Source organism: Stegodyphus dumicola, chromosome 1 (genome assembly GCF_044657685.1).
Source record: "Stegodyphus dumicola isolate Sdum_Otavi_A_Nest chromosome 1, ASM4465768v1".
Classification (NCBI taxonomy): domain Eukaryota; kingdom Metazoa; phylum Arthropoda; class Arachnida; order Araneae; family Eresidae; genus Stegodyphus; species Stegodyphus dumicola.
This window is the reverse complement of record NC_140768.1, coordinates 151,462,731-151,486,570: the sequence shown is the minus strand read 5'-3', so window position 1 is coordinate 151,486,570 and position 23,840 is coordinate 151,462,731. Positions and strand designations below refer to the sequence as shown.

General features: G+C 33.9%; 1 protein-coding gene across 1 annotated transcript in view; it reads left to right on the top strand.

Moving 5' to 3' along the window:
• Window positions 1–8,992: 8,992 nt before the first annotated feature.
• Window positions 8,993–23,840, top strand: part of LOC146999336 (uncharacterized) — a 62,722-nt gene continuing 47,874 nt past the window's right edge. The window contains exon 1 of the mRNA XM_085811386.1: window positions 8,993–9,269. The gene's annotated coding sequence lies outside the window, so the exon portion shown is untranslated. The remainder of the gene's footprint in view (window positions 9,270–23,840) is intronic.

Below are 23,840 nucleotides of genomic sequence, written 5' to 3'. Positions count from 1 at the left end.
TTATTCCATTTACCATAATTTCCGGAAGAAAGGCCGCATCAGCGTAAACGCCGCACTCGAGAAAAATGGCGGGAAAAAAATTAAAATTACACAGAAACGCCGCATCAGCGTAAACGCCGCAATAGATTAAATTGCGCGTGACATCGTCGTGGGCCGTATAGATGCAAAAACTCAACCTATGTCCTGATATATGACATACCAGTTAAGAAAAATGCATGAAATGAAACCATGAAAATAAATTAAAGGTAAGAAATGTATAGCTTCTGTACCGTTTAGAGACATTTTCAAAAATTTTCCGCTCCCTTCTTACTTAAAAACTATTCAACAAGTACTTGTACCCAAACTGATGGGATCTGTATTTGGCAGAATGCCAAGAAAAATCCATTCATGCTGAAGGGGAAATACATCAGAGTTCGTTATTGCGAGGCAGGTGGAGTTGTTTCCGCCTTTGAAAAAAATTGTAGAAAAGGCAGGTGTGGGGAGAGGATGGGTCCTGGAAGATTCATCGAATCACAGAGGAGAGAGACTATTCAAACTGATGAGAATGTTGATTTGAAAGGGGGAAGAATGTTATTGTTCTGAGATCACGTTTAGGGTGAATAAGGCATGTAGGTCCGTTCAAGGGAAAGAATGTAAACAAAATAACGTTCGCAAAAAGCAACTGAGTGGTCTTTTGTGTGGGAACAGCACCAGTCTATGCACAATGACAAGGCCATCCAAACTATGTACAATGACCATCATAGGAAATATTTTATTTTCAGTGCACCTAAACGCCGCATGGGTAGAAACGCCGCACCCGCTGAAAATTCAAGTTTTAAACACGTAAACGCCGCGGCGTTTCTTCCGGAAATTACGGTAGTTGAAGTTTCGAGTAGAATATCTTCCTTTCAACATTCATATAATTCTTATATGTCAGTTCGCCATTTCTACGGAGCATAGAGCCACACATACGAGTACAAAACTCAGGCATGCTGAAAGCACAGTTTTAACATTTAAGAATGTAAAAAGAAGAATATAACATTATAATAACGCGCAATTGAAATACGAAGGCAAACAAGAAAGCTGGTTGCAACATTTTATATTTTTTTCTGACGAATCAGAAATTGTAATCATTTTTCAATACAAAAATAAAATTTTTGATTCTATAACATATAGGCATAAAGGCGTCTTCCGTTACAATTCTTATTTTTTCTTGTTTCTACTAAAATTCGGCAATGTACTATAACAACGACAGATCCTGTTTGACTTTCATTTGTATAAAGTACCACAAGGCAAACAGTTGTAAAACGATTTATCTTCTTTCGCAAACTTTTAGTCGGCACACAGATAATACATACCTGCTGTCTGACAAAGATACTTCACTCTAAGGACTTTTTCCTAAAGTGCTCTTTTCAAAGAGACTTCACACCCTATTAAGACCTTTGTGTCAACTGACAGCCGCCTGCAGAAAGGTAGGGGAAGGAAGACCAGATCGCGTCGTCTAAACACGTCTTAAGCAATCTTCGCGAAATTCGGGCTTCGTGTATACAAGTCTTAAGCATTTTTCGTGCGATTTGAAATTCGTAAATAAATGTTAGTTAAAATAAATATAAACCCTACATTTGCCGGTGCCAGAATTCGGAAAACTTGGAAGCAGGTAATACAAACGACCTGTTGTAAAGTTTCTAGAATTCTGAACTAGCTCTTAAAAGCCTCGTTTGCACAAAAAAATCTTATGTAACAAAATGTATACTAAATTTCTGTCGATACTTATTTAACTCTCTCTTCTTACAGCAACCTTTCCTGTACTTCAGCAATCAATCTGTTCTCTTCCTTCCAGCATCTGGAAGGAATAAGTATCAGTATCTTTCTAAATATATTAAAATTTACACTTTCTTGACACTGAATAAGTTTTTGTTTTTGAACGATTTATTTTCCTTAGTTACTGCTTAATTGACATTCATTCAATTTTTCAAGCATTAATTTAACTTTACCCTGGCTCTCCACCATGTGTGGTGTCAAACGGGAATATTCGTGTTTTAGTATTGCAACACTTCCCCTAACCACAATGATTTGTTAGAATTCAACGACCAAATAGACACACCTTACTCGACAATCTACAACTCGATGGGCTATTTTAACATTCTTAAAATTCAAGTGTAGGTGGAGAACCCCACAAACACATTCATTCTAAATTCCCCCTCATTCATCTTTAGACATGCAGGCTTTCGCTCTAAAGCATGATTTTATCTACAGTTTAATACTTAAATTCGAATTCATTGCTTTTGAGCATTTACTTTTAGCATCTAAAATTTTATGCTTCTACACTAACTTCTACTTTTACATAACTTTCAAGCATTTACGTATATTTACAAAATTCTAATACATATGATTTTTACAATTTACCATAAAATGAATAAGAGAAATAAATTTTTACTTTACTCATTCTTCGCCATGCTGGCGGCACTGAAACTAAATTTCTTATTAATACAAGAATACGAAGTTATTTTTATCTTCGGCCAAATTTTGGCTTTAACATAACAGAATTAGTCTTTCGACCAACAGAAACTGCTTGTTCTTAGATTTTATACTTAAAGAAAATAATACTTTTGCCTTAGCTAAATAAAGTAAAACAAACGAGACACATTGACTTCCGTCAAAACATAGAACTTTGTATTTACGCATAACATTTCGGAACAAAAGAAAAAAATTTATAGAAGATTTTAACTTATCTTTGAGTTTTCGATGATTGGAATTCCGACATCCTCTTCTGGCAGAACTGCTCCCACGTTATAGGTTTCGTCGACGGCAGTCATCTCCTTAGTGTCCTTCGAGTGTCGTCCACGTTGCTTTTTCTTTTTCGCCCTCTGCATGCTGGCCTCTTGGAGTGGTAGTTGTCGGGTTGTTGTCTTTTCCGTTTTGCCCCTGGACGGCTGGTCTTGGTGTCCTCCGGTCTGGAATCATGCTTGAATTTCTTCTGTTGGTGGTGGTCTTTTCGTTCCTTCTGCTGTCTTTTCGTTCTCGGGAACGGCGGCCTTGTTTGTACCTGACACTCTGGCCCTGGAAGCGTTCTCCTCGATGCAGAATTTCTACTGCGATACGTTGTAAGTGGTGTTTTCCTCTTTACCAAAACTTCTTTACGCGGCGGCGTTGCTTTCTTGTATTTCTTAAAAGCTGGAGTTTGACCGTTTTTATTTCTTCTTTTCGGTACGGTCGCATGACTTGTAGAAGGACTAGGTTTCTCTTCAGTTCTCTGCTTCTTGGGTGGTGGAGCGGGTGACGTTAGTTCATGACCTTCTACTTCTTTTACGCTTGAGTCCTGCAAGAAACTTTTAAGGATTTCAAAATCATTTTGATTATAATATTTTTTCACCTCGTCGGGACTTGCTTTACAGATTTCCCCTCTCTCGTTCTTAAGGTACAATACGACTCCCTTTATTTCCTGAATTGCATAGGGGCCTTCAAATTTTGGAGCTAACTTTGCAGTAAAATTGTCTCGGGCACTTGATAAAGAAAATTTCCGCTTCAACATTTTATCCCAAACTTTAAAATCTGCTTCACGGCCTTTTCTATCATAGTATAACTTTTGTCTATTTCTTGCCGTATCCGAGCTTTTGACCGCATGGTCAATAAGTGTTTGCACATCTTTCTGTTTAAATTCTTGCTCTCTTTGTTGCACAAAGAATAATTTATCTAATGGCGTAATTAACTTCCGTCCTAAAAATAATTCTGCTGGGGATTTTCCCGTAGTATCGTGATTTGCCGTTATTAAAGCATAAGCTAACTCATTTATGTAGCCATCCCAGCGCTTGTGATGTGTGCTAACATAACTTCGAATTATTTTTACAATGTTTTTATTAACTCTTTCTGCTATGTTTGCCTGTGGCCTATTCGGAACCATTTTGATATGGTGTATGCCAAGTCCAGTGCATATGTTTTCAAATATTTAGCTAACGAATTGTTTACCGTTATCGCTAATGACTTTTATCGGTGCACCGTATTTTAAAATGTATCTGTGTAAGAATGCATCTGCGACTGTTTTGGCTAACGCGCGTTTAAGTGGAACAATTTCTGTCCATTTTGAAAAATGATCTACAATTACTAAAAGAAAACGATTTTTATTTAACTCACTCTGGGCGAAGTACCAAGAAGATCTATGCCTAAAATTTCATTCGGAAATGTAACGCGAATGCTATTTAAGTACCCGGCCGGGCTGTAATTAATATCATTTATTAACTGACATTGATTACAGGACCTGACATACGCAGTTACTATTTTGTATAATTGCGGGAAATATACCGCCTCGCGTACCCTTTTTAAAGTCTTTCTGACCCCTAAATGACCCGCTGTTTTCGCGTCGTGTGATTCCTTCAAAATGCTTATTCGAAGCAAGGCTGGGATGACTGGTTTGTATTCGAGATTTTCGTTTGTTGTTTTCGTATAAAATAATAAATTATCTATTATTTCATAGTTTTCTGCTCTATTTCTTATCGCATCGATATCTGTGTGCTCAAAGCTTTCGGGGTCTTTCAAATATGCATAGATATTTCCAAATTCAGGATCAGCTTTCAGTTCAGTGATAATCGTATCTCTAGAATCTAAAATTTTTGAAGTCAACACAGCGCATTTGAGTTCATTTCCTTCAACGTCCAGTTTTATACGAGAAAGTGCTTCAGCTACATTGTTTTCCTTAAACGATTTATATTTAATTATGAGATTATATTCTTGAAATTTTAAAGCCCATCTTATTAACCTGGACGTTAGGTTTTTCCACGAGTAAAGTCTACTAACAGCCGCATGATCCGAAAAGATTGTTACTGGCGCTTTGCCGAAATAAACTCGAAATTTGTGTACAGCCATTAATACGGCTAATGTTTCTCTCTCTGTAGCTGTATAATTCCTTTGTGTAGGGTTCAACGTTTTACAAAAAAATGCCAAAGGATGGCCATTTTGCATGAGAACAGCACCTACAGCATAGTCCGACGCATCTGTTGCAATTTCCTGGTTTTCGTCCCCCTCCGGGAATTTCAAAACAGGGGCATTGATGAGCGCTTCTTTTAACCTTTCAAATGCGGTATTTGCTTCTGCTGTCCACGTGAATTTACTTTTCTTTCTTTTAATTACTAACAAGGGTTGAACAATATTAGCAAAATCTTTTATGAATGACCGATAATAAGAACATAACCCAAGGAAAGAAGAAAGTTTCTTGGCGGTGTTGGGAGGTGGGAAATTCTTGATTGCTTTTATTTTTGAATCTTGAGTTTCTATACCCTTTTGCGAAATTTTATAACCCAGATATTTAACTTCTTTAGTTGCGAACGTGCATTTTGAGGCGTTAATTGTAAGACCGCCCTCTTTTAATAATTTAAAAACTTCTTCTAGATCTTTAATAATTTGTTCCAACGTACTACTCGTTATAATTATATCATCTAGATAGAGTAAAGTCGATTTTCCTAGGACAGGCTTTAGAAAAATGTCCATAGCTCTCTGGAATGTTGATGGGGCCCCACACAACCCAAAGGGCATGCGTAAAAATGCATAAGTGCACGATTTTGTTATAAACGCGGTTTTAGGTAGGTCTTCGGGTCTCATAGCTATTTGATAGTAGCCAGACGTTAAGTCCAAAGTAGTCATGTATCTTGTAGATTTAATCTTTCTAATAATTTCCTCTATAACCGGCAGAGGGTAAACTGGGAATTTAGTAATACTATTAAGATTTCTGTAAGCGATAGCAAACCTCCAAGCCCTTTTATCCGAAGGAGGAAACTCGTTCTTTTTCCTTTATAGTACGACTGGACTCGCGTACTCACTATTTATGGACGTTATTATTTTGTTCTTTAACATTTCCTGAATATGTTCTTCTATGATTTGCTCTTTCTGTTTATCATAGCGGTAAGGTTTAGTCCTACAGGGTTTATCGGCAGTTAACTGTATCTCATGCGTAACTATTTGACAGCTACCAGGCCGTTCTGAAAACAAGTTTGAAAAAGTACTCACCACTTGCTGGATGGCTTGACTTTCATGGTCATTCAACTTGCGGTTGTTCCACTGGTTCCACTACCCTCCGATCCATCTCCAGCACGATAGAACTTTCCTGAAATTTGAGTTTGGCCCTCGCGGCCCTTAAAAACTCCATACCTAAAATAAGTGGATTTTGCAAGTTTTTTACTACAAAAATTAATACTTTAAGTCTTTCGTTTTGAACTTGTATTTTTAAAGATAGTTTTCCAATACAATGACAAGTTTGTCCTTGCGCTGCTATAATTCCTGTGTTTTTATTTTTAAATAATCGAAACGTATTAAAATTCTTCTTAAAAAAATATCACTCATAAAATTACCTTCTGCTCCTGTATCGATGAGGGCTTCTACTGTACATCGCCAACCAGGACTTGTATAATTGGTAACTGTAAGTTCTTTACGATGACCGTATTTAAGTATCTTCTTGAGGGTTTTTTTAAAACTTCCGGGGTCTGGAACCTCGCTTTCACAGGCCCCTCTACTCGTTTAAAGCTTACCTTTCAACTTCTGCCTTCTGGGTGCGCGGACGTTTGTTTTCAAATTTCCTTTTTGGGCCTTGACCTTCGAGCTTCGATGAGTTAGCTTGATAGCTCTTTCACCCATATGAGCGATATGCGTTTCTGGTTTGCTCATTTGAAGATTGCCTTCGGATACTTTGAGAATACGATGGCCCTCTAGCTTTTTCCGCTATTCTGCGATTTTGGAACTTGACCGCCAATTCGGAGAGCTCCTGCAATGTGCTTGGGTTTCTAATTTCAAAGTAATCTTGAACCGAAGGTAGCAATCTTGGTAAGATTATTTCAATAATCTCCGCGTCGGGTTTCTTCCCAAACAGCATATCCGTCAGCTTAATTTTTCGCAGAATAAAGTCCGTCAACTCCTCTATATTCCGTTGATAAAAACTATATAGTTCGGCTTCTAGCCTTGCTCGATCTTTCACTATGGGGAAGGCCTTTAATAACGATTTTTTGAAATTTTGAAATGTATATGTCTGCCCTCCGAATTCCCCTAATAAAAATTTGCCTATATTCTTCCACCATAGCGCGGCCTGTCCTCTTAGTGCAGATGTGGCAATGGCAACTTTTTGTCTTTCAGGCACAGGGTAGAGATGGAAGTGATTTTCTAGGCCTTTTAGAAATATCTCCACCGAATGTTTTTCGTCGAAATTGACGTTTGGCTTGATTGACGCTCTCATCGTCTGGACCAGGTATCCAAATCCTTCCAATTGGCTTGCCATTTCTTGTTGTTGTCCAGCAGCTTCCATCCAATTTTCGGCCATTTCAGTTCGACAAGTGTTCGGGCGCCAATGTAATGTTGCGCGGTTCCAACCTGCACGCAACAATAGTGGTGACTGCTAAGAACTGGAAAGTAGACAAAGTCTTGAGAAGGGTTTAAATCTCTTTTTATTCAACTTTAGAAATTACAAATGCGTGCTCTTGACGCTCACAAACTACGCCGACCCGGCCGTAAAATAAAAATAAGAAACTAAAAAGAGAATAATAACAAGTGACTAACTACGAGGCTCTCTAAACGTAACTAACCTCACCGCGTTCTAAGATACCGCTGACAATTCAGCAAACTTCTGAATACGTTGAAAGATTTAACAATCTGCCGAGGCAAGCACACAGGCCGAAACGCGTGGTTCTTCAATTTCTAACTGGCCACCTCCACGCTCGTGAAGCAAGAAAGCACACCTTCGAACTCGTTTCCCTTCTATTTAACTCAGATTACTTCCGCTGACAATTTGAATCCTTGCGCGTTCTACTAAAATTTACATACTCTGGCATTGGCAATTACAGGGGAAAGTAAAGCTTGACAGGAAAGATAGTTTAAATTTAAAATAAATGTTAGTTAAAATAAATATAAACCCTACACAATGATAATAAAAACAATATTGGTTATGGTTTTGGTATGTATTACTTCCCTTCTCTGACGTATCCGCTTAGTTTTACCATTATTAAATTGTATTATTATTATTATCATTGTTATTATTGGGTTTTTTTAAGTCATTGTGATAAATTGTAAATATTAGTGGCCAATGCCAATGATTAAAAGTTACGGAGTGCTTATGGTTCAATATTAGTGGTAATTTAATAACAATTAATGATGTTTGATATTCATAAAAACTACTGATAGTAATTCTAAATTTTCTCTCTAGCTTCTACTCCTTGCATACCTCTCCCCCCAAATATATTATTAAACTAGCTCTTTGCCGATAGATGGCGCATTTTGTTCAGACTTCCATCTCGCAGCTGGGTATCATTAGCCCCGCCTAAAAGGGCTACGCTCTCAATGCACTCTATTTCTTAATATATGTCATTACACTTAAGCCTACTGTAAAAAAAATTGGGCAAAAATCTAAATAGATTTCCGTCTACGGTTCATTCTTCCTCTCAGTTTCTTACTTATTTTTAAAATCATTTCATATTTACAAATTATAATTTCTAGAGTTGCTGATTGTATTTGTTCATTTTAAATAGCAACCATTTTACATAAATATGCTACGTAATTAAATATGAAATTAAAAAAGCGCATATTTCCTACTCCAAATTATAATTATTAATTTATTCCATCACTATTTTTATTTCCTTTTTTTTTTCTCTTCTGAGCATGGTATTTATTCTTCCGGATCACTACGCTGTTAAGAGAATCATAACATTTTAATTAAGACACGGTAATAATTAATTTTTTATTTTATAATTTTTGTATGTGTACATTGAATTTAGACAATTAAATTGTTCTCATTTCACACTACGGCTAGGCTATAACAATAGTTTTCCCTTTTCTTCAGTTATTAGCATTCATTTATGTGCAGGTGTTTTGTACTCAGTCAAACATATTTGGAAACCTTGGGCCGTCGCACGCAAGGAGGATATCCTTGCGTGCGACGAGATCTCGATACGAGAGTGACGTCACATATGACGGGTTTTTCGTGCGGAGCGACAATTTGCAATCCTCCAGAACGATCGAAACCATTTCGTGTGGCGTAGCTATCGTCTGGGTATCGGCTGCTTATGTGCAACCGTTTAAAAATCTTGCGATCGAAAAGTAATGGCGTCGGATGAATGTTTAGCCATGTATCTTTTAAACTGAATATATCATCGTAATTCAATTCAAAGAAGAATGTTCCGAAGCAGACTGGATACGTTTGCATTATCTGTTAAGCAGTTTATAAAGTTATTTAGGGAAGATAAACAGTTGTATTCTGTTCTGAACTAACAGCTTTTGTTCGAAGACTCTTACATTTTACTGGATTGCCGCCTGAGCTAAGAGTAAGTTACTTATTTGAATTGTTGAAATTTCAGTCTAAAATTGTCAATAACTTAATCAATTATTCTATAATTTATGATTATATATTCTACATGTGTCGTGATTTCTGGTTTTCTGATCAATTTCAGTTGTAGAAACATTTTTTATGAATTCCTCTATACTTAACGAATAATTTTCTGCTTAATATTTCTTATGTATCACCTGAAACATTCGAAAAATTTAATTGGAATTAAGTTCCGAATTATATAATAGTAAAAAGAGAAGAATATGTTAGTTAAATTTCTCTCGGGTTTTCATAATAAATTACATCTTTGGTGCATAACATTCTCATTTGTATTTTGTTGTCAAAAATCAGGATTTGAAAAAGATAACTAGTTGGATTCATTTGTAGTATTATTTAAAAATGAATTACAGTGTTTGTTGGGATTTTAGATTTTGATATTATTCTTGAAGTCAACCTATCTATGTAAAGTACCCTGTTTCTTCTTATGAAGGATATGTTGTTATGAAAATGTTTGAAAAAAGAGTATTCTTTTCTCCATTTTACTTTACCAGTATATTATTATGCTATTTTAGAAGCATCATGTGAAAATATTACAAGTTTCTCATGTGATAGATTAATACAGTTTATAAAAACAATTAGTAGGTGTCAGTAGGTCATTTTAATCTCTTTCGGATCTTGATTTTGGACACCACAAATGAGAAGGTTATGTTAATTTTATGAGATTGTACTCATAATTGTTACATACGTGTAAAACTATAAAACTGTGTATTGAGAATTTTCTGAAGTAGGATTAGTTTTGAATAATAACTCAGCTTTCATAATGTTATAAACATATATCTTTCCAGAAATTTTAAATGAGATTTGTATAATGCTTATGTAAGTTATTTTCTTAGTAAACCCAAGGATTTTAATTAACACTCCTCAATAATTTTATATTGTAGAATATTATTTCATATTGAGTAGATTATTATCATTTAGCTAATAAGTTTCAAAGCATTTAAAAGTTATCAAACATATGTATTTCTATAATCCTGATAAATATTATATTTCCTGTTATTGATAGCATATAGTTCCTTTATTCTTGTTTAAGCCTTTAGATAAGATCTTTATGTATAACAATAATATTTTGCAGGTTTCTGATTATAATATGAAGATCTTTGCAATAAATGCAAAATGTTCTTGTGTGCAGGACACGTTCATATGGAGACAGTGCAGTTTATAACTTCTTGGCACTGCAGGGAGGGAGAGACTATTGGCTTATAGATATGTGCCCAAAATTTTAAAATAAAATTATTTAAGGAAGGAAATAAGCACATTTTGTCAAACATATTTGTATTCTGAGAAATTAAATCAAGTACAAATAAGTATTTTTCAGGGACAGGGAAAGAAACTGAATGTCAGTTATCAATACTTCCTCAATTCTTGTAACCCTGGAATAAGATTTTTCGGTACTCTTCTGTTATCGGAACTGGATTCAGAAATGAGTGTATATGTATATTATATGTACATACGTATGTATATGTGTACGCATAAGGCACATACATACATGCTGTAATACTTCTTTGGCGAAATGAAGCAACTCCAATGATGGAACACAGCAATAACTTTTATTTAACACTCAAAAATGGCGACGTACAAACAAGAAGAGAAAACATATTCTAACATTTAAAAATAAATTACATTCTTCGTGCGAGAGTCGCACGTGGCACTCGAGTCTGGTTTCAAATATTGCCATTCTCAAAAACCTTAATGTTCATCTATTTAAATTATTTAAACTACAAGATTTTAATAATATACAAAGCTGTTACAACCTCTACCCCAACGGAGAGACTTTTACCGAAGGGAAAAGTTCTGTAAAATTCGAAAGTTTATAAGCTCGGCTTGCTCAAATGCTTAAAGAGAAAAGGTAATTTCTCTTATAAATTTTCAAATTTCAGGGCAAAAATTTTAAGTTTTAAACAAATACTTTTACACCACATTTAAATAGAAAGAAAAAATGGAGAGCGTTCAAATACATCAGTTGAGCATACATTAAATAATAAAATAAATTCTGAACGTGGTTGCATACACTAAGAGTTATTACATTACTTAATTCTACTCAGAACATCTACGTTCTTGTGCAAAGATCCTTTGCGATGAATGATCTTAAAATTATAAGGTTGTAATGAGAGTGCCCAGCGCATCAATCTAGAGTTACATTTGGCGTTGGATTGTAGCCAGACCAAAGGATTATGATCAGTTTGAATCAAGAATTCTTGCTGACCATCCAGATAAAAATGCAGTTTCTTGATAGCGTAGATGATAGCAGCGCACTCCTTTTCAGTAGTACAATAATTCTTTTCAAACTTAGTAAATTTTTTGCTTATATACAAGATAGGATGTTTACGTTGTTCATCATCTAATTGGCATAGTACTATACCCATGCCATTGTCTGAGGCATCGGTTTGTATAATAAACCTTTTATCAAAGTCGGGAGCATACAGAATTGGTTTCTTGCATAGCAACTCTTTTAAATTTTTAAAAGCTTTGTCACATATTTCAGACCATTGTATATTTCCTTTTTTTTGTTATCCCCTTCAAAGCGTCCGTGAGGGTCGAAGCAATTTCCAAAAATCTCGGTATGTACTGGCGATAATACCCTACCAGTCCTAAGAAAGCACGTACTTCTGTTTTGGTTTTAGGTGTAGGATACTCCTTTACAGCCAGGATCTTTACTTCATCTGGGGTTCGTTGTCCTTGTCCCACAACATGGCCTAGTTATCTCACTTGATCTTGTGCAAATTTACATTTTGATGGTTTTAGTCGTAAATTTACTTTCTGTATTCTCTCTAGAACAGAAGTTAAGTTTTTAAGGTGCTCTTCCCAGTTTTCTGAGTAAATGGCAATGTCATCCAGGTATGGTACAGCGAAGCCTTCGCATCCAGCCAGGACTTTAGTGATAACTTTGCTAAAAAAATATGGGGCATTTTTTTAATCCAAAGGGTAAATGTAGAGGCCTGAAACTTCCAAAACTAGTTACAAATGTTGCATATCTTTGTGCTCTTTCTGTTATTGGAATTGGCCAGTAGCCTCTAGTTAAATTTAATACGGTAATATATTTTGCTTTTGCTACAGTTTCGATACGTTGTTCAATATTAGGCAAAGGATAGTATTCAGTTTTAATAACAGCATTGAGTTTACGATAATCAATACAAGGCCGAGGATCCTTTGATGAAGATTCTATCAAAATCATGGGAGATGTATATTCCGATTCTCCCGGCTCTATAATTTTAAGATCGAGCATTTTTCTGGATTTCCCTTTTGAGAATTTCAGTCTGTCAGGGTGACAGTCTGTATGGCTTCATTTCTATTGGTTCGTTATTTAATAGCTCAATATCGTGACAAACTAAGTCTGTTAGTCCAGGATTATTTGAAAAACAACCAGAATATTTCCATAAAATCTTTCGTAAATCTTCTGTTTGCTCGGATTTCAACCTTTTCATGAGTTCATTCTCCTCTATGATGTCCGAGAAATTTAATATACTTGGATTGGAAAATAAATGAAGAATGTCCATTTCTAAGTCTCCTTCCACTTCAGTTATCATATTAATCATTTCTGGTCTTTTGTAATATGGTTTAAGCATGTTAATGTGATATACTTGATTTGGCTCATTTTGTTCCTCGAAACTTACAATATAATTGGTTTCTGAAATTTTTTGCTCTATTTTTCCAGGTCCTTTCCACTGTACTTCTAGTTTATTTTGACGATTCGTTGATAAAACAAGAACTAAATCTCCTCTAGCAAATTCTCTTTTCACTTCGTTTCGATCGTACCATGTTTTCCTCCGTTGTTGAGCTTCTTTCGTGTTTTCCACGGCAAGTTCTTGGCATTTCTTCATTCGATTAATAAGTTCGAAAACGTAACTGACAACATTATTACTTTCTTCAATCGGTTCTAGCCACTGCTCATAAAGTAAAGTGACTGGCGTTCGTAGGTTTTTGCCATGAACTAATTCTGCTGGTGGAAAACCAGTGCTTTCGTGTTTGACTATTCTGAGAGCAAAAAGAACTGATGGTAGATAATTCTCCCAATCCGAAGTCGCTCCTATACATACGACTCTTAACACCTTTTTTAGCGTTCTATGGAATCGCTCAACGGGATTACTCTGCGGATGATACACAGAGCTTCTTACATGTTTAATGCCGAAACACTCCAAAGATTCCTCTGTCAAAGCACTGACGAAAGAGGTCCCCTGATCTGTTTGGATCACTTTTGGGAAACCCATACGACTGAAAATCTGTAAGAAAGCATCAATCACAGATGGCGAAGAAACGTCTGTCACCGCAACAGCATCTGGATATTTGGACGACATACACAGAGCTGTAATAATATATTTTTTTCCAGTCTTTGAAGTAGGTAGCGGACCAACGGCATCGACATTTATTTTAGTGAATATTTCGGAAATTACTGGTACTAATGTCATTGGAGCATTCTTTTTGTCATTTCCTTTTCCAGCGCGCTGACAAGCATCACAGGTTCTTACAAAATCTTCAGTTTCTTTGTAACACCTCGTCCAGTAAAAATATCTAGCAAGTCTCTCTTTGGTCTTTTTGACACCCAAATGACCAGAAGTTCCTTCGTGGCACATCTTTATAATTGACGGCTTGAGTTTTTCTGGTATAACAACAAGCTGTCTTTCAAAGCCCATTTTATCCATCGTTTTTTTAACTAAAAGCTCTTTTCTTGTCAGACTATAGTTCTCATTTTTGCATGTACCTTCTTTAACTTCTTGGATGATTTTAGACAGTTCCTCATCAGCAAGCTGAAGTTGTGCAATTTCTTCTGAGTCAATGTTAACCAGTTTCATGAGAGTTTTATCTTCCGAATTTAGCTCCGGTAAATTATCTTCTTCTTCAAAAACATCTCTGGATGCTTTATTTTCTTCCTTCATCGGTTCCAAGATCTTCTCTTCAGCTATTTCTCTTTTCTTTTGAGCTCTAGTAGAGACAGCATTAACCTGGTGAGGACAACTATCAGGTTCCTTTCCTTGTTTATTCAACAGTGCAAAAGTTCGATTGCCTAATAAATACCTTCCTTTGTCGAGTTCATTTCTAATAAAGGCAGCCTTAGTTATTACTCGCCCAAGATCGCAATTTAGTTCGATCTCAGCCAATGGTAAACAGGTTGGATTCAAATCTAATGGTTGTTGCACCCACACATTTTCACCTGTCAGCATTTCCAACGTGATGTATTTGCGACAAACTATATCAATACTAGCACCTGAATCCCTTAATATAGGAATTTTATGACCATTTACGTAACCCATACTAGTATAAGGTAATAGAAATTTATCCTCTGGTTTTGCACTAATTCTTTTAAGATTACCAGGAGATTCAGTACTATTCTTAAGTTTTGGACATTGGGGTCTTAAATGTTGATAGGACCCACACTGATAGCATTGTGGCGTTTTTCATATTTATCATCCAGACGTGGACTTCTAGGTCTATGAAACCGGCTTTGCGAATTAAATCCTGATGACAATTTTTTTTCAGTTTTATTTTTATTATCTGAATTCAATTTACCTTGAGTTAGTGCATTGTATCTTTCTTTCTGCCTATCCACTACAGGTCTTTTTTGAAAGTTTCCGGAAACGTTTTCATAGGCATCAAGTTTTTCAGCTAACTTTTTAGATGAAATCATCTCTACCCACTCATCAAGAAAATGATCTCGAATTTCAGGAGGAACTCGACGTTTAAGTTGGTCAATCACCATCAAATCTAGCAACTGATCTAAAGTCTTAACTCCTAGACCAGTCACCCATTCTTTGCAATAATTTTCTATTTCATAATGGAAATCCACCCATGTGGATTCGGTACTCTTTTGATGTTTCATAAATTTCTGCCTAAACTTTTCCGGGCTTAGTTTAAACCGTCTTAACAATAAATTCTTCACATGCTCATAGTCTTTAGCTTTATCGGAGGGTTCTCTAGCTATTAACTGGGTTACTTCGAAAGGAAGTAGTCCTAGTAAATGAGATACAAATTCTTCTTTATCAAATTTTAGCCCATTCTGCTTGCCTTTCAAACAATAGCAAATATAGACTGATATCTCCTTTCTTGTCATCGAATTTCTGCATAAGGTGACGCAGCTCCGTTTTCGGCCGGATCTGTCCGGTATTTTGAGACTTTGTCTCTGCTTCAAGTCTTAATCTCTCTAATTCATACTGTTCGTTCCTTCTCCGCTCTTCTGCTTCTTCCTATGTCCTACGTTCTTCTCTTTCCCTTTCCTCCATCTCTTTCCGTTATTCTCTTTTCTCCCTCTCTTTCCGTTCTTCTTTTTTCTCCCTTTCTTTCCGTTCTTCTATTATTGTGTCTAAGACTCCTTTGACGAAGACTTCATCATAATCTCTACTTTCAACAATTTTCTGTTTTAAATCAACTATTTTCAAATCTGCAGTCACATGAACTCCCAGTTCAGCCGCGAGATTTTGCAAATCTTCCTTACCAGCTCTTCCTAAGTAAGACATTGTTTCTATGTTTAAAATTAACGAACACTGTGTTCTTTATATTTCCTCAAAATAGCTCAATTCAATTACTTTAATTAATTAATGCAGTCAGGAATCACCAAATGAAATGCACTTTCAGAAGTCAAACAACAAAAATCAGCGTTATATTTACAAAATTTTCACAGGACTAGTTTCGATGGTTTTACCGAACCACCATCCTCAGCTGTAAAATCGCAAATGAACAAGATAGGAAATAATGATTAGATAAGATAAGAAAGCCTGGACAGGAATAAGCAAGTGGCGCCATCTGTTGGTGAAACCAGAACAAAAACATAATTTCTTTAAAGGCCGAAGGCAAATTTGGATTGAAATTAGGATCGTTAACTAGAACAGAAAGATTTTCATGAATGTGAAATGCCTCTAGAAAATCCAGTTCTCCAATGCAAGATGTTTTTTGAATAATTTTGGCAGCAGAAAAATTGAAAGTGTGGTTTTCGGAACAACAATGTTGAGCAACAGAAGACTTCTGTGTTTCCTTTTTTCTAACATATGCCTCATGTTCCTTGACGCGAAATTTTAAGGCTCTCTTAGTTTGGCCAATGTAAATTAAACCACACTGGCAAGGAATCCTATAAATACCCCAGGAATTCATATCCGGAATGGGGTCCTTGAGTATGGAACTCGGAATTTTATTGATGGGAGAATAAACATCCCGAAAGTTAAATTTCTGCAAAATATGTGCAAATTTATAGCTGATTGATGGAAAGAAGGGAATGACAAAAGAATTTTTATAATCTCCTAAAACAAGAGTGTGCCTTTTAGTGTGTTGAGATGAGAATTTTTTAACTGTTTGATTAATAATGTTGGGTGGAAAGCCCCTGTCAATAGCTATTGCTTTTAAATTATTTAGTTCTTCATCAAGGGCTAGTTTGGAGGAGCAAACTTGAAGAGCACGGAAAACATAGTAATAAAATGAAGCTAACTTTTGTTTAGTCGGATGACATGATTTAATTAAAATCAGATTTTTTAATACATAATGAAAGCAATCTTTCATTGAACATTTTTATAAACAAATTGGTATATATCAAAGGACTATTTACCATTAATTTAAATGGAAAAAGATTCTCGGATTAGGAAAAAAAAAAAAAAAACTTTGAAATTATATTTAAACAAATTAAAATTACTAAAATATAAACTGATGTAATAAATATATAGTCTAATTAGCATTTAAAAGGCCAAAAAGTGCATTATAATTATAGGTGGTTGAGTAATGATTATGTTTGGTATTATAAGTTGTCAAAGATCTCATTGTAAGATATGCAATTTTTTTATGCAGAAAGAAGAACGAGGATCATTTAGTAGTGTCTTAACCATTGCTTGAGTGTGTACTGTTCTTGTGATTTCTATGCCTGTTTGCTCCAGCACTGGCAATTCAGGTTTATATTGTGTTATGGTTAGCATAAAATATTAAAATTAATATATTCAATAAACAAAAAGTTGTTTTCATACATGATCAAAGCATTTTGAAAAAACTGTGTTATATCAGCATACTTTTTTAAAATTAAGGCGTAAACGTTACGGCCACTGCAAATCATTGAATTTTCAAATATTTTCTTTTTTATCTTTTACATTGCCATGTAAAGATTTAGGAATAAATTTTTATTAAATAGATATATTGTTTGATTTAATAACGTTTGGCACGTTTGGAAGATTTAACTTCAATAACACTACCATGCTGAATCAGAGAATTAAGAAAAGAAATGGAATTTTTTTATCTTAGTATACTAGGGGAATAAAGACTGTTAACCCAGCTCATAAAGAATATTTTCTCGAAGTTGCCAAGAATCACTGACTTGCACTATCATAGATTTTTCTCATGAAGTTTATTTCTTTCTTAAAAGAAGTTTATATACTAATTTCATTAGAAACATGTCTAAGAAAATATCTGACATTCATGAGAAACATCAGCACTTTGATTTAAATTACTAGGAACCTAAGAATCATTGTTTTGTAAATATGTTTCTCTTTGACTCAAAAGTTTTTACTTTATCATATTCTAAATGAACAACTAACCGTACATATGTAATATATTGTATTGATGAACCAGTGTTATATTTTAACTTATTGTATTACATATTAAATGACTATGAGAAGAAAGTGATGTTTTCCCCTAAATGCTCATTTTTCAAGTAGAATTTTACTATCACACACATGTGTTTATTGCACTTTTTGATAAAATCTCAAAGGCTGAAATGAGTGTTTCATTATCAAATTTGTACTTTCCGACTTCATTCTACTGAAACGGAAACATTCATAAGTTATTGTGAAGAAAAATTTGTGCATGTTGTACTTTTTGATTAATTTTCATACCACTTGATTATCTTTGAAAATTTGTTTCCTAGTCCAGTGCTAATATATTGCTGATTTTCGCGTTTTCAGTGCCTTTCGTATGTGACATAAACTCAGTTTACAACCTTTTCTTACTTAACACCTTGCATTGCATTGCTGAACCGGGGCCATGCTTTCATTTTTATTACATATCATGCGAATATTATAAAAAAGGCACATTTTGTCCTTCTGTTAGCACAATTTGAACGAGCATTTTACTATTACAGAAACTTCTTTAGTAAAATCTCAACGTTAAATTGAATGTTTCATTATAATTTTGATGATTCTGGATATATCCTACTTAAACGTTCGTAACTGGTTAGCAAAATAGTTTATACATGTACTCAATTGTACTCTTGGTTAATTTTAAATTGTTTTTCATCTATAACACTTGATTTCTAATGAACTATCGAAATGATTATTAACAATCTGCTACTAACAATCAAAGAATTTCGTAGATACATGTGTTCAATGCATAAAAATTTTCTAACTTATCAGTATTATTACCAAAATGAAATGCAAAATTTCCCTAAAAATGTATGCATTTATTTCTTTAAAACCCCGTACAGAATACCCACATTTAATAATTTAATGAGTATTTTTCTATATCAGAACGGAAATTTTTAAATAATGTCATGTTCCATAAAATTTATGAATTTGTGATGTCGTTGACTTTTTGCAAACGCTTTGAGAGAGTGTGCTCTCGATACTCTTTTAAACACTTCGAAACTGTTTTCTCTTTGCTATTGGAAACTATTTTATCTTTGCTACTGATATATGCCAATGAATTCTCGATACTTTTTCTCTTGGTTTATCTTCAGCTTATGAATAATTTAAATACTTAAAAATATATTTGTAGATCATTTATGTTGACACTTGTGATAGATTTCCTGGATGTGTTTTTGGAAAATGTATTTATTTTATTCACATGAATGAAACTAATGTTTTCTTAAAATTTTATTATTCAGAGTATTAGTCAATTATGACAGAATGCCGGATTTGTTCCCAGTATTCAACAGTCATATGAACTTCAGTATTCTAAATCTCTCACATAACTTTATTTTTTTTTATCAATAATAAGAAGACGAATGGAATAAATGGAGGTTATGGAGGCATAAGGTCAAAATCTGGATGTAAAAGAAATTCTTCAGATCTAGGCAATTCAGTAGAATGTGCAAATATTCATCCTATTCGAAGCTTATTTTTGGAATTACATAGCATAAAAATGTAAATTTACTGAAAAGAGATGTAATGAAGATCAATTACTCTGCAAAAATCTAGACGGTAATTATACAAAACTAGTTATACGGAAGGTTTCTCATAAAAGTAGTTCCAGCGAAGAAAACTCCTAAAACTCTAAGTGGGCCTCTGATCTTCGCTCTTACGTAGAATCTTCAATTCTACTTAACTTTTGTAAGAGCAAAGATCAGGTTCTCACTTAAAGTCTATGGGAAAACCAATGCTAAATTCAAAATGTAAGGGGAAAAATTTACATTTTGATTTTAAAAAGTCGAAAAAAATTCATTTAGATTTTTTTAGGTCGAAAAAGTTTCACTTTAATTTTTTTATGGAGAAAATTCTCCACTTTTATATTGTCTATGGGAAAACCCATGTTAAATTCAAAATGTAAGGGGAAAAATTTACATTTTGATTTTGAAAACTCGAAAAAAATTCATTTAGATTTTTTTAGGTCGAAAAAGTTTCACTTTAATTTTTTTAGGAAGAAAAAATTTTTTTATTGGTTACGGTATACTTCATTCTCGCTCTAACCTTTTTTCTTTTGAGTTGTAATATTTCTGAACCTGTGAATCTTCAGAAAACGAAATCATTCTGATTTATTAAATTCCTTCTAAGTGTAAAATATAGTCTTCAAACAGAATATTTTAGTATAAATAAATGCATTATAGATTAAAATATGATTAAAAATACTTCATTAGTTTTCAGGCCCTATTCCTGAAACTGGTTAAAGTTCTTACCCCTGACTTATCCCATTCGGGACATTTTCAGAAAAAAATATTCATTCCTTGTTCATGTTTTCCATACTTAGACATTTTTTTCGTCTGCGGCTGTTCTAATAAATTACATTACCAACTAGTGTAAATAATATCTATAGATATATAGGTATTATCTTGAATGTTTGCTTAATTTGAAAAATGAAACAATGCAACCCATGTGCTAAATAGGCCCTTAGAATGTCTTGCACGAATGCATCTTTTCATAGTGCTTTGCATACTTTACCATTATTACCAATTAGCTTCATTCCGTTACTATTTTATCTGAAATTTGTGAAGCATTTCTGTTTGAATGCTTACATTGGAATTTTTCTTTTTTAAATTAACTCATACTAAAATGTATTAAAACTTCATTTAAGTTATCGATGTTGGACCATGATATGGAGTTCATGTCAATATTATATGTCTTGTATGGTATTTATGTAAAATGTTTTTTGATATCTGTGAAAAATTAATTTTAGGTGTACTCAAAGATCTGTAAAACTCTAAGTAAAGTAAAGTAATGTGAGTTTGAAATGCGTATATTCAGTTAAATTGAATATATTAGAGTTAAGTTGGATTATTATTTGGAATTCATGTCAATAGTTTCTGTTGAGCAGGATTTTATTTGCTATGTCTCATAAAAATCGTTCTCAAAAAGCTATAAGAGTTCAGTGTTTGTCAATTTGAAATGTATATCTTAAGTTAGAAGGAATATATTGAAAAGTTTCTAGACTTGTAAAAATAATGATCATACTCTTAAAAAAAATATTCCGAGCTGAGAAATTTTTATATTCTAAGTTGGGAAAAAGATGACAAAGTTTCACTTCCGTGACTGAACATTAATTCCGTGTGTACTGTAGACATCCTTTCGTTTCAGATGTTTTATACAAATATGTCTCTATAGTGAATTTAAAATATTACATTACGATGTCAATACTCTTCTTTGTAGTTAAAAATTCTGTAGCTTGTTAAAAAATTATAACTGTGTTAAGTTCAAATATAGCTGTGTTTGTGAAGTTCTGCGGTAAATGGTGGGATCACATTAAGAATCCGGGTGAAGTTTTCACATGATAGAAATTAAAATTTAATGTATGTTCGGTGATTTAAATACAATGTGTACAAGAAAATCCAAGATATTTTTGTAAGATATGTCAAAGAGTCAATCTGTGTTAGTAATATATCTGAAACCTCCGGCTCTATAAAAAAGAAGTGTTCTGAATATATTCATGTAAATGTTTGTAGTGTAAAATAATAGGAAACGAAATGCTGTTGGTACGTATTAAACTGGGGTTGACGATAATAAGAAATTTCGTATTGTTTCGTAGGTATTTGAACTAAACTGGCTAGAGATGTCCATATATTAGTTCAAGTAGATTTTGAAAATTTATTATTTCTGAATTAGAAGGTTTAATTCAAAGTCTTTAAAAATTCCGTATAAGTCTGTATTTATTTTTAGGAAAAAAAGAATCAGAATTATTATCAGGGATATGTTTTGAAAACATGATAAAGGTTAAATGTAAGGCAAAATGTCTAAATGGAAAATAGAAAGTTAAAAATTTGCATTTGTTTGACACATTTCGTGAGTCCTTAGAACAAAAATGAGATGTGTAAAAGAGAATCCGCGACGTTTTTGTATAGTGTTTCAAAAGGTTAGTATAATACGTTAGAAGAGAAAGTTCGAAGTACCACCTGTTAAGTGTTAGTAATATGGTATAATACATTAGGAAAGAAAGTTTTGTATATCTTTAGTATAAGTAGCGTAAAAAAACTAATAAGAAATACAATATGCTAAGTAAGCTATATGGAAGGAACATCGTACTTATTGGTTTAAATTTACAGAAAATATTATCCATGAAAGCCTCTAGAGGGAAATTATATGCGTGTAAGTTCCAGCTTAAATTTCATAGACAGAGAAATATATATGTAACTTTACGCTTCGAGAAATGGAGGTGTAACATTAATAAGTATTTAAAACATTAAGAAAAACCTTAAGAGGAAAATAAAAGAAAGAAAGAAGACATGAGAGAAGAAAATTCTTCAAAGAATTCAAAAAATACTTTTATATAAAAGAAAAATTAAAAATTACTTCTTGAAGTAAAATATAGGAAAAAAGACCTAGTTCGTAAAAAAGAAAGAAAAAATCGTATGAAAATAAGTACAGCTTTTGTAAAACAAATAAAGTGAAAAATGTAAAACACGGAAAGGAATGATTAAACTGAAAGGTAAAAAATCTTCTGTAAAATAAAAAGAGAAAAAAAATTAAATTGTAAAAACGTATTACTTTTATAAAATCTATTACTTTTGCAAGTTAAACGTAGGGGAAAAGAATGTAAAACTTAAAAATGTGGAAAAAAAGAAAATTTTATGTTTGTATATAGAAAATATGGTGTGAAAATTAGTACATTTAATTTAACGGCGAGAAGAAAAGAAAATTACGTAAATTATGTTTACAAGATAAAGAAATGAGAAATTTAAAATATCTTAACCTAAAATAGAAATAAAATAAATTTAAAGTTATGAATTCATTCATGATCGAGGATGTACAAAGATCTGAGCAAGTTTGAACTGAATTGCCTATGTGCAATCCATCAGCCTCATGCTGGTTTCCGCTGCACAATGTCAGATGAACAAAAAGGATAGATACTATCAAAATAATAGAGATAAAAAGAGGGCTTTGTGTTATCGTCCACGTTTCCCATGCCATAGATGGACAAATGCATGTAAATACATTAACGTTTTTCATTAAATACTACTATACTAAGTCAAATAGTATAATCAATTAGGAATAATGGTTAATAACTTGGTTACGATCCAGGAGAACAAATCAGAATGCACTATGGGTGAGACTACTGCCCTCTAGCGGCCGTTCCTGAACTAAAAAGAATGTTCTAGAAATTCTAACATGTATCTGCATCAGGTTGCAGATTAAGTATGACATCAGAGCAGCGAGGAGTTCTACTTCAATCGATAAAAGTGTACATGAAACTGGATTACAACACAAGCAGGATGAAACCTGTGGCTGACGTAGCAATAGTAAGACGGTGACAATGCGTGATGACGTCACAAACAGGATGCAGCGCGTCATTAGTTGGTGACGTAGCAACCTGGCGTGCTCTATTCCCTCTCCCTCTGCTCCTCAGGAGGCTCCGCTCATCGGCTTCCCGCTCCCTGTGGCTTGAAACTCTCATATTCTATCTACTCTTACGTTTTAAAATACTTTTAATCAAAATGAATTAGCTTTTAACCCTTAGCCTGTCGAGTTATTTTCTACAAATACCTTTAAAACTGTCACTAATTTTGGACCGAGCTTCCCTTAAAATGTCGGGAAAATAACCCTAAACCTCTGAAAAATGCCAGCTACTGCTATTGTTATTTCTTTCCCCTCCCTGAATACTAGATCAAGGGTTCCGACTGTACGTAAGATGGATTACTACCATAAATATTAGTACCTGTAGATGCGAGTTGTCAAGAAAGTTGCAAATGACTATAATAGCTTCTCCGTGATGACCGTCCGAATGCCGCAGGCTACAGGTGCGAATACTATCTTAAAGGTTTTTCTTTCCTAAAAGACTCTTATTTTGAAATAACTTGATTTTAAAATTTACCCGCTTTTCTTTTATTATTATTTTTCATGTTTAATCTAAGTTACCTAAATCGCTGGGTCATTGATTATCATCAGAATTTAACGCAGATTGGTTAAAC